The sequence below is a fragment of the Eucalyptus grandis genome, chromosome 11 (genome assembly GCF_016545825.1).
Source record: "Eucalyptus grandis isolate ANBG69807.140 chromosome 11, ASM1654582v1, whole genome shotgun sequence".
NCBI classification, from domain to species: Eukaryota; Viridiplantae; Streptophyta; class Magnoliopsida; order Myrtales; family Myrtaceae; genus Eucalyptus; species Eucalyptus grandis.
Window position 1 is genome coordinate 33,806,055 of NC_052622.1, and position 11,840 is coordinate 33,817,894.

At 39.1% G+C, this 11,840-nt stretch overlaps 2 pseudogenes; one reads left to right on the forward strand and one right to left on the reverse strand.

Moving 5' to 3' along the window:
* The first annotated feature begins 521 nt into the window (after positions 1 to 521).
* LOC120289896 lies at positions 522 to 2,844 on the forward strand (annotated as a pseudogene).
* A 3,973-nt stretch (positions 2,845 to 6,817) lies between these two features.
* The window catches only part of LOC120289897, a 5,574-nt pseudogene continuing 551 nt past the window's right edge, over positions 6,818 to 11,840 (reverse strand).

Here is an 11,840-nt window from a genome sequence, read left to right on the forward strand (position 1 = left end):
GTCCTTCTAATATAAGATTAAGGACAAAATAAATATTTTTATATATTCAAAGATTAAATTGAAGATGTACCATAAATTTAGAGATAATATTAAACAAATTAAAAAGTTGGAAGAATCACAATACAACATTATATTAAAGTTCATGAATCATATTCAATAACTAAAAGTTCTTCATTGTAGTGGGCCAAAATCCAAAAAAATATATATGATAAAATTCATATCATATTTTATCAAATTTATCTTTGATTAGAAATTTTGGACAATCAAATGCAATCCAGTTGTTTTGATGACAAAGAATAGTCGATGTATCAAAAATAGGAACCCATGACTTATCATAGACATGGTGAAGTCCATGAACCCGGCCGTGGATGTTTATTTTATATTCGTAAGAAGTAGGTAGGTGAGTAAACAGCAAAAAGGAAAAAGCAAGGACGTGTACTGCAAAGTCGCCACAAAATTGAGGCTCAAGCCTATTTATTTATGACCGGTCTCAGCTGAGTAAGAGAGAGAGAGAGGAGAGAATGGAGGGCGTGGTAGAGTCGCTGCCGCGAGGATTGGAGCCGCTGGTCGCTGCGTCTCGTCGCCTTCCCCAGCTGCCGCGAGGGGAGAGAGGTGGAGTTGTCTGCAGGCCTCGAGCCGTCTATCCTGCGCAGCCCCGTCCTCCCCTAACCTGCGCACCGCCGACCGCCGCCATGTCCACCTGTCGTCGTTCCCGTCGACCTCGCACCTGTTCTGGCCCGCCCCCTCATGCCGCCGCTCGTCGCACCGGACCTCGCATTTTCCTCCCTCATTTGGTCGCTTCCTCGGTCTGCTCTCTCTCTCTCTCTCTCTCTCTCTCTCTCTCTAGAATTGATTGCACTGGAGTGGAATTTTATGGTTTTGGAGCTCGTGTGGTCTCGTTCTTGGGGCGGAATTTGGGGGAAAGAGATTCCGCAATTGACGCCCCAATTTTCACGTTGGAAGTTGTTCTTATGAATTCATGATGATATTGTGGCCTTTCGTTTCTCTGCTTTGACGCGCTTGTGTTGTTTGTAATGTATGACCCTTATTTGAAGGTTTGGTCTGTTTCTTTTGTTATCCGCGTGTGTGGAGCAAGTGGAAGAGACTTACATTCACTGGTAAAGCCAGACGGCGTTCAGCGTGCCTGGTAAGCTTCTCTTCTTCTGCTTCCTGGTTACGTTGAATTGTCTGTGCAGAGCCTCATTCATTTTCAATGCCAAGTTAATTTTTAACTCGCCCGAACCATGATGGGGTGTTCGTGTATGTGTGTGGTGTTTTACATAGCTTGAAACTTACCAGCATTGTTTGTCTTCCGTTCTCTGGACTGTGGGCGGATTCGCAATAGGTTGGGAAATAATTTTGAGATTTGAGAGGAAGGGGGGTTCAAATTTGTCTGGCTTTTGAAGCTCTTCCGGTGCCCTAGAGAATTGGCTGAGGTTCTCATCTTGCATTACCCTTTGTCTTATTACTTTCTTCTGCTTGCCTAGACCATCCAAAAACTTTCTAGTTGCCCACAATTGCCTCCTCTTTCTATTGCCCTCATCACCGACCATGAAGATTTTGAAATGATTTATCTTCTCTTGCATGGTCGAACCATCAAGAATTACTTTGTTCATTTTTGTTCATGATTTCAGGAACACTATAAGGATCTTCAGTCCAAGCCATTCTTCCCTAAATTGATCGGAGTATATCACATCTGGACCAGTTGTTTGTATGGTATGGTTTTATGAATAACTCTCAGTTTCTGTATTTTTGGCTTTGTGCCAGCAATTGGATGCTTTTCTTTAAGATTTATTACAATTCACTTGCTTCAAAAACTCATTATGAGCTCCTAAGAACTTTTTGGGCCTTGACGTTTCCAGGCTTGGGAGGGTGTTGGTGTTGTTGCCTCAGCATGAAAAGTTAGGGTCAACAAATCCTCTTCAAGCTGAGCCTGGAACGATAAGAGGAGATCTTGCAGTGCAAACTGGAAGGTTGGTATTTCACTTATCAGCCTGATCCTTTTGTCGACGGATGCTCCTATTACACTCGTAGTCTCTGAAGGATGAGAACCAACTATGTAGTAGTGAGCTTGTTTTCTAGGATATAAATTGGTGTAAGATTTAATTGGTATTCTACTGTTGTTTATTACTCCAAATTTATGCGTAACAAGTCTTTGACATTTTATTGTTCTTTCTCAACAGGAATGTGGTTCATGGCAGCGACAGCCCTGAGAATGGCCAACGTGAAATTGGCAATCGTTCTATAAGACACAAGTTCTAGTATTCCAAACTTAATAGATCATCTCGGTTGCATATGCCATCTTCACTTGAAATATTTAATTTCAAATGAAAAACTTGGATCTTAGTCATAGAAGCATCGTTTTGGGTCAATGGGTGTAAAGATATACTATTCTCTGTGTACAGTCTCACATGATGAGAATTCATATTCAAGATGAATGTATTTCAAGGTGTTCCAAGATTAAACATTACTTGTATATATTTACTTGCGGACTGGTTCATGGTGGGATGATCACGAGTGATGTTGTCTTGTTCATTTGGGTAGTTTCCCGTTTATTTAGTAGCCAAGAGGTCAAGGGGAATTGGAGAATACAGTAGAGAGGGAATCCCATTTCCATGGCATCAGAGTTTTTTCTCTTTCATTGGAAGACTGCTGCTCTAATATTGTTCTGTTGCCTTATCATGTGATGGGAGCTACTTTCGTTGAACTTATTGTTACGACTATTCTTGCTGAGGTGTAATTACCTTTCTCTGCAGCTCTTTGGTTCAAAGAAGGCGAATTGTGCCCAATGGACACCCGCTCAAGCTCCATGGCTAAGGGAGTGATGAAATATTCATGCAATTCTAGAAGTTTTTGTTGACCACCTGTAATATCTATCTAGATTGCATTCTTGTCTAAGTTAAGAGCGCTTAAATATCCGGATTTCTTTGTAATCTGGGGAGAGAAACTCCAAAAACTTTTTGTGCGGCTGAACCTGTCATGGTCTTTGTTTTAGACTTTACGGGGTCCCTCTCAAGCTCTTATATGAATGTGGTGCTTCGATTAAATTGTATACTGCTGACTTCAATACGGAAGAGAATTGTTTCCTCAAAACTGAGGTATAAACTTGACAAACTACAGCTATGTACGGTCAGATTTCTGAGTTATGGAATCGACACCCACTGAGATGATATGAGCTTTTAACTTGTTTTAGCTTTTGGAGCGGAAACTGAACAGACAGCTAATATTCAATATAAATAACAATGATTAAAGGTCCAAAGGCAAAAAGGTAAGAAAATGGGACCTCGCTAAAAACATACCCAAGTTGAGATAAATTTTGATGAATTTTAATGTTAGATCAATACGTAGCCTAAGTCCTTCCCGATTAGTTTGAAGAACAAACCTGCGTACAATACGGAATTGAAGACAAATTGGAACCCAGATGTATTGCATGTAGAGACCATGTTTCCAATTGAAGGGTACGTAAAGAGGTTCTGGACGTAAAAAGTGCATACAGATAACCATAAGAGACACGTGCGCTTGATGCTCAATGAAATGACTTCATTTGGATAAGACTGCGCTAAGACCCATTCTTCCCTAAATCTATGCCAAGCGAGTATAAAATCAAGTAAACAAGCACATGAAGGAGTGGAATTTGAACCAAAAGGAAAAGGAAAATAGCATGTGTATCATCTTTATCAGCATGAAAATCCTTCGGCTAAAAATTACCTCAAGGTTGTGTTTGTACGTTTTACAAGTTAACACAAACTATGAAGCATGCGGTCTGTGCATGAAGCATGCGGTCTGTGCATAAACATTACAAATAACACGACCATTTAGTCTGAGTGATCAATCACAAAACAGTCATTGCTCATGAGCCGACACATTCTTGTTCGATGTTTCCGAGAGATCGGTCACTCAGGACTTGGTGGAACAATTGACGAACAATTAGTCTCCATCGTCACCATTTTTGCTATTTGAAGCAGAATGCTGTGAGCTTTTGTATTTGGAAAACAGATGAAGAATCGATACATCGCCATTGATTCTCTGTTCAAGTTGACTGTCACATGAGCGTCGCCAGCACTTGACAAGATGCAGGCATCATTACGGTTATCGCATTCTTTTCATGCTGGCAATTTGAGCTAGAATCTGAAGGATTCGGACAACTACAGTCACAATCCGCCAGATACGGCCCCGTCAGGCTTTGCCACAGGTGATCATAAATACGACCTCACCTCGTGTGGTATGGTTTGCGAAGGCCCTGTTTAGCTTTAAAGCGTCGCTTCTGCAATGAACAAAATGAAATCTTTAGTAAACCTTCCAGATTCGAGCTCCTTAAAAATTCCTTCCGCACCATTCAGCCTACAAGCTTCAGATCCGGCATCAACAATCCAACAAGCTTTTGCTTTATTTTCAAAGAGTTACTATGCAAATGTGGTGTCTAATATGAAAAGTAAACCAGTGTCGTAGGCTATGTCTGCAGTCTCCCTTGCGTTAAAACTCAGCAAAAGAGTGCAACAGTTTGGCAAGAGAGGCATCAAGTTCCGAAGAATTTATACTTCCGCGGTCAGAATTATCGCAATCCTCGCAATTTGACGACAAGGCGAGAATCGAAAGCATCACAATGAACAACTTACAATCGTGATGACAAGCGACACCGGAATCAGGCGGAAACGAGAACTGTTCGTTCACTGATCTACCGCCCAAATATTGCAAGGTCCTCGTCGCCAGACCACAACCCATCAATCCGATGGATAATAGGTTCGAATACTTTCCGGACCGGGAAACATCGACAGAAAGCTATAACACAGAGATCCCAATCCTAATTTCAGACAGGGTCCGAGAAGCAATTTCCGATTCACAAACCCAGTCATCCTCCCCGCCCAGCCGATTCAATTCCCCGCCATAGCAATTCAAGGGAGGAGCACGCGATGCGATTCGGCTCGAAATGATCAGAGGAAGTGGAGAAGAGCGACGGAGTCTAGAGTTAAAAAGAGTACCGTAGATGGAGAGGGAATCGTGCTTGAGGAGCTTGGCCGTCGACCTCTCCAGACTGTCCGGCGACGAAGACGGCCCTCTCACTCTTCCCAACATCTCTCTCGATCTCGAAACGCTGGAGAGGAGGAGAAGAGGCGGTGGCTGCTGAAGAGGAAGAAGGTGAGAGGATTTTCGGCGACTCGGGTCGCGGGAAATGGTTTCAGAAGGAGCGCCAGGACGACAGAAATTTATCGTGGCGGAGGAGGAGGAGGAGGAGGAGGAGAGCAGCACGCTTCCGCCGATATTGGGCCGGGCCGACCCGATCTTAAGCCCATCGACCGGGGACGTTTTTTTCCTGATTGGGCTTTCTAATGGGCCGGGCTCATTCACTCCGACCTATGGCCCGTGTCCATAAATTAATCACTTCTCTCCATGTTTACTTTTCGTATTGAAAGGTAAATAAATAATAGGATAGTGCTGTAAATCTTAGAATTTTGTTAAGTTAATATAATCAAGTCTTAAAACTTATCAGACTTTCCATTTGTCAACTTACATGGAGTTGTCAACCAAAAAAGGAAAAAAAAAAAAAGTTTGGCGGAGTTATTGATATAACTAGATTGCACTGACAACAAGTTTTAGAATTTAATTGTATTTTTAAGAAAAAAATTAGAACTCAATTACACCTTCATGATGATTTTTAGGATTTGATTTTTAAATTTTAGGACTCAATTATACTTTCGTGATAACTTTTAAAACCTTCAATACACTTATCTAATAAATAATTATAGGTGCATCTAGTTTAGTTTTCTAAGGGGTTTTAGCCTCCAAGGTCCCTTAAATAAATGTTAGAGTATTTGATAAGTATTTAAAATAGTTTTAAGTTAAATGTTGACATTAAGAATCGAAAACTCAATATTACACTCACCCAGCTTTTCGAAATAACATTTGAGAAATGCTGAAATTATGATAAAATTAGTTTTTTTCTTCCAATACTATCCTAACCAATTCTATAGTTTTCAGTTTTGCCCTCCTCGTAATTGTTCATTTTCTTCACATGAGGGCAACCATTGACAAAGGACTAGCAAGGGACCAATGAGACCAGATCAAAGGCTACGCAGTTGCGACCTAAGCACCTTTGACAACCACGCAGGTCTCGCGACCTCAAGTGGCAATTGCCTGAGGTCACATGACCCTTCGCAGGTGGGTTTTGACGAAAGATTTGGATCATTTTTAACAAAAACATGAAAACACATTCAAAGCCAATTACAAAAGATTTTTGGCCATACAATACTTGAACTTAGAATCCTTTGCAAAAAAATTTTACCAAACACAATTTGCATTTCTTGAAAAGACTTTGACTTTTAATATTTATATTACACCCAAAGCCTATCTATAAAGTTAGACCAAACCCATCCTATGTAAAGTGGCTTTTCCGCCGTGGCCATTAAGATCGGTGATTGGCATTTCCACTGTTGCTTTTCCATTCCGCGCGAATGGTTGGAAAGTGAATTGCGCTAATCCCAATAACTACAAACTCACGAGTCTGATCATTGCCATTAACTAATTATTTTGCCATGCATCGCCATTGGCAACCTTTTTATGTATATAAAACAATATTATCTATATGCAGTTAGTAGCTCAACAACGGGGCACAAAATATCCGTATGAAAATATAGGAATTAATAGAATTGTAGTTAGTAATATTTACACGAGATATATAACTTTATGTTAAAATATATATAAAAAAAAAAACGTAAATTATTATGATGCATTTTGCTATCTGTTAAGAAGAAAGTGCATCATCAAGGCAAAATGAAACTGGAAAAACCGGCAAGTTCTGTCTGGAAAGAAAATTACAGGATAAAAGAACAGTGCTTATACCAAAAAAAAAAATGGTGTCTTTTACACAGGAAAATTAGATAGCATGGACCAAGGTACACCAAAAATTACTGACCCATTAAACCTGTTAATAATCAGTTTCTGATTGAACTCCCTCTTGTAGTTGCTCATCCTCTCCAAAACAATCTCTTCATCAAACTGCGTCTACGGCTTCGGCTTGAGGCTTAAAATCAGTTCCTAAAAACAAAAACTTGGACATCGTCAGCTGGGGAACGTCAATACGTGATATATAAATGGGACTCCTGCAAGAACTTTCCTACTTAACCTAAATGCGAACCGAAGTTTAGTTGCATGGAAGTAGAAGATAATGCAGAGAAAACAAGACAGTGCATGCTTGAAGCATTTCCGAACAAGAAATGAAAAGAAAACAGGGGTGCCGTATCTTCAACCGAAGAAGTTCCTTTTCATCAAACATGGATTGTCGCATCTCAGGCTAAACAAGGTCATAGAAGTTTTACCTTTTAATCTTCCAGCAGCAATCAAAGCTTCTTCTGCGAAGGGTCGCCACTGGTCAGCACATGAGTAGTTGATTCCGAGACCGACGCTCAGACCTCTTAACAGATGCACTGTCCGAAGGACAGAGAATAGCTCCTCTGGAAAAGCCTACAGTTTCAGACAGTATGTCAGGATACTCAACATCGATAAGCACAAGACGATCTAGCAGATCTACAAACTGAAGTCGAAAAAGCTTCTTGTTACACGTCAAAGTGATCCTCACATGGTATATCAGTAACTAATGCTTTACTATCAAAGTCCAAAGTAAGAATAGTAAACAAATACACCAGTATAAATTTTAGTGGCTAATCTAAAATTTTAGTGCTTTCAAAAGTCAGTAAGTCCAAGTAATCTTCCCCTGCATGCCAAAAATATACATGCTTCCCATCTGAATCAGAATTCGCTTTAATTTCCAGAAAACTAGAGAATGCATGATCAATGAATTTCTAACCCGTGCAGACAAGTAAAGTTCAGAGGAAGATAAGCAGCAGTAAGAGAGGCCCGCTGATATCATGAGCAGAGGGAGTTTTGTACTATAACCACATCCACTCTACTAAAGTAATGAACAACTGAAGCAGTAGCAAGGTCGTAAATACATTCGACACACTACCTTAACAGCAATTTTTTTATAGAAGATTCCTCAGAGAACGGTTGCAGCATCACAACACCAGGAGGCAACTTTGTATCAAACATCGTCTCTGCCAATCTCAACAATTCCTGCTGTTCATTTGGCAATTGCTTAACGTATCTATGCCCAGCTCCCTAAGAATCAGATGCACAGTTAGATATTATAATGTGAACCCAACTGTACAACTCACATTTTGAGTCTTTGGAAATCTTTAAATTATTGCACTTCTAAGAATTACATTTCCTCCACAAATTCCAGGCTTTGTTTAACGAACTATACTCTGAAATGTTAAAACAAAGGGATGACAAGACTGAGTATTTAACAGTCAAATATCACACCTGTAGCTCTCAGACACCCTCACAGGGTCACGATTCATAATAGCAAGAACCATATTAGCATATCCCAGTCTCAGCTTATCTGGGAGATCCTTCACTTGCCCATAGTCCAGCAAGGCCACCTGTAATTAGAAAACATCACAAACTGAACCTGAAAATACTAGTTCACAAAAAGAACATTGAATTTATAAGCTATCAGAAGAGTTTCATGTCTACCATTCTTTATCTTGTAAATCCTATTAAAAAAGGAGGATGGTCTTCCACTGAGAAGAGTAGCCCATGATCCACCTATTTGAGCATTTAAATATAGTTGAATTTGAATTAAAGGATGAGCGCAACAAATCAAACTATTGTATTCAGTTCTCCATTCTCTTGAAAGCTATCTTGAACAGAAAAGCTACCTGTTCTTTCATATTGGATTTGCCAGTAAAACTACTGGAAGAATTTTTGCCTCTGTCCATAAATCATGACTCACTGTGCTTAGTTATTAAGCCAATGCTAGTGTAGAAAAATACCCATCAACAAGATTGACCAGCAGTCTAGGTAATCACTATATTACACACAGACACAGTTAAACACAAAAAAAGAATTTATAAAGATCACAGGCAAAAGCAGCATCTGTTAGTGTGCACTTGCCTGTGAACCTTTGCAAATGAGAATATTTCCAGGATGAGGGTCTGCATGGAAGAAGCCACTCTTCAGAATCATTTGACCATATGCTTGTGTCAAACTGCTAAGGATGTTCCTGCATATGAAGCATTCAATAATTGAGAGATAGAAGTGTCTTATTCTTAAAATGAGAAAAATAAAACCCCACAATTGAGAATTAATGATTTTGACATGCTCTCATAAAAACTTGTTTTTACACTGAGTGAAATCAACTACATGAATTATCCTATGCTATTTAGATTATTATATAAATCTTATTCATCAAGTCCAACTACATAATATCTCCTCTCACAGCCTCCATTTATTTTCTCATTCCCACCTCTTTCTCCTCTGGTACCTTCTCTAAGACACTAGCTCCTTTTCACCAGAATCAATTGGCACATTTGAAAATTCTCAATAAATGCTTCCGAACCGTGTTAATTCGTAACTAAAGCCATAGCTATTCAATTTTAAACATCAGAGTAGCATGAATGACGAGAAACCATTGCTCAGCGCAATGCCTAAGCCAGCTAAACTACCAAAAATGTCCAGTTTTCTGGTCCTTGAATCCATCAATGCTTTGAAAAAGTAATAAGCTAATAAGTTTCATCAATTATGAACAATTTGTTTATAAGAACAACAAAAGACATAAACGAAAGCATACTCTCTGGGATAGTTGAGAAGCTTACTGCTTTGCTGCTGCTGCAACTTTGCCATGTGGATTTATTCCTCTTTGCAATTTCCTCACCAAGATTCATGATGGGAATTCCATCAATGTATTCCATCACTAAAACCCTCCTACACTAGCATAAAATACAATAATTTGTGAGGTGAAGCTTGTTATATTCTGGGGTAGCAACAAGTGGGAAGATAACAAGCAAAAGCATGGCTACGAAAATAAATAATAATGATAATTATACCCGAAGGCATAAAACCTACACATCTAGAAGGGGGTCCTAGAGTTCCGATACATTGCATCTAAAAGGAGCTCAAGGTGGAAAAGAGGAGCATGACTTATAGGAACCAAATTTCTAGCATGTCAGTAACATTTAATGATGACATAACAAGAAGAAGGACCAGTCCCCATTTGATGGGATGAGCTCAGGGTCATGTGTAACACTATTGAGCTGCCTCCATTATAAAACTATATCTCAGAAAACTGCAACAAACAACCACCCCCATCCCATCCCCCCTTTCAAAAGAAAAAAGAAAACACTAAAGGAAAGAAAAAAAAAAATCCCCATTGCTATTTCATTTCTGTACATGTATAGGCAATACATACCTTGTGACCAGGTTTCTCACGACCCGCGGGACCAATACAGGAGATCTTTTATTATGCTCCAACAGAAAACGTCTAATTCTTTCCATGGCATGAGCCTCCCGCATGAAATCAAACTCGTAACCAATCTTCAGCAGCAAAAATAAAATCCAAAATACTCTGATTAGTCACATGCTTCTCTTATATCTCAATGATTCAGTACTAACACAAACGGGGAAAAGAACTCGCCTACTATCATCTACAACATCAAATTTTAAATAAAAAATAATATAGAAACATTACATGCAACTGCAGTAAATTGCAAGATATTGTGTAGGGTGATAAGAATTGATGGTAATCCAACATGTCAAATTCAGTATATTGAGCATTGACACAATCAAAGCTAGCTTAAGGAATTGTTAGGAGTCTAGAAGCATTCCATTCTGATAATTACACACTAAATTTTCAAGATATAACCGGTTTTCCAATTAATTTTGCAAATATAGAATTTTATGTGGTGAGAACCAAAGCTTTCTTGCCTTTTTGCTATTAACAAGCTATTGAGACATGATCACCTCAAATATGATTCACACTCACACCTGCTTCTCCATTTCTTTCATAACTGAGTAAAGATCAAATTTAATGTCTGTCTTCTGCATGTACAAAGCAAATGCTTGCAAGTTGCGGATATCTGTCATCATCAGCTCCTGAACTCCAGGATGTTGCACCTATAACACAGCATCAAACTTACAATGGCTTCGTACAAATCAACGTGATGAAGATTTCATATTTCTCATTACCTTCACAACTACATCACTCTTATCGCCTTTCAGTCTGGCCAGATGTACCTAATTTATGCACGAAACAGATCAGTCAGCTCCAAGAACATTGCTTTTAGTAAAGAGCAACTTCTGACATACATCATTATCCCAGTCTCAATCCGTTACATATCCCAACTCTCAAATGAAAGCATCAAGACATATAAAGACTATTCCATTATGAACAAAGCTCTACTTGAGAAGTAGGATAGAGGAGCTCGTAAAGATTTCAGGCATATGATGAATCAAAGAACCCAGAATCAACATAGTTAACAAAACCAAGAAAGATCCAGTCTTTTGATTATGGGATAGAGCATCAGGGCAGCACCGTCCGTATTAGAACTTAGAAGTTGAACAGGGTTTCTTTCACCTCTAAATCCCCAGAGTTTTTGTCAAAGGATAAATGGAAGGAACAAGGGTAATCATAGTCGAATCCATTCACCTAAGCTTAAATTGAACAAGAGTTGAACTAAGTGTCTAGTTATTTACTGCCATTATATTTAACATGCAATACTGGAACTCAGAGTTCATTGATGTTTCTGATCTAGCATCTACAAGAGAACTTTACCAGGTTGTTATTTGTCAAAGTAACTGGAAAATTTCCCATTACAAGTGAAGCTTCTAAATGTACATAACTGTTGCTGGCAATTATTGGAAATTTTCCAATGGAAAATGGATACAGAACCAAAAGCTTCTAAGCATACATAATCAAGCTTCAAATTAGGAGTATCTATAAGCAGCCTGATTACCTGTGCAATAGAAGCAGAACCAAGAGGATCTATGTCAAATTTTGAACATTTCTC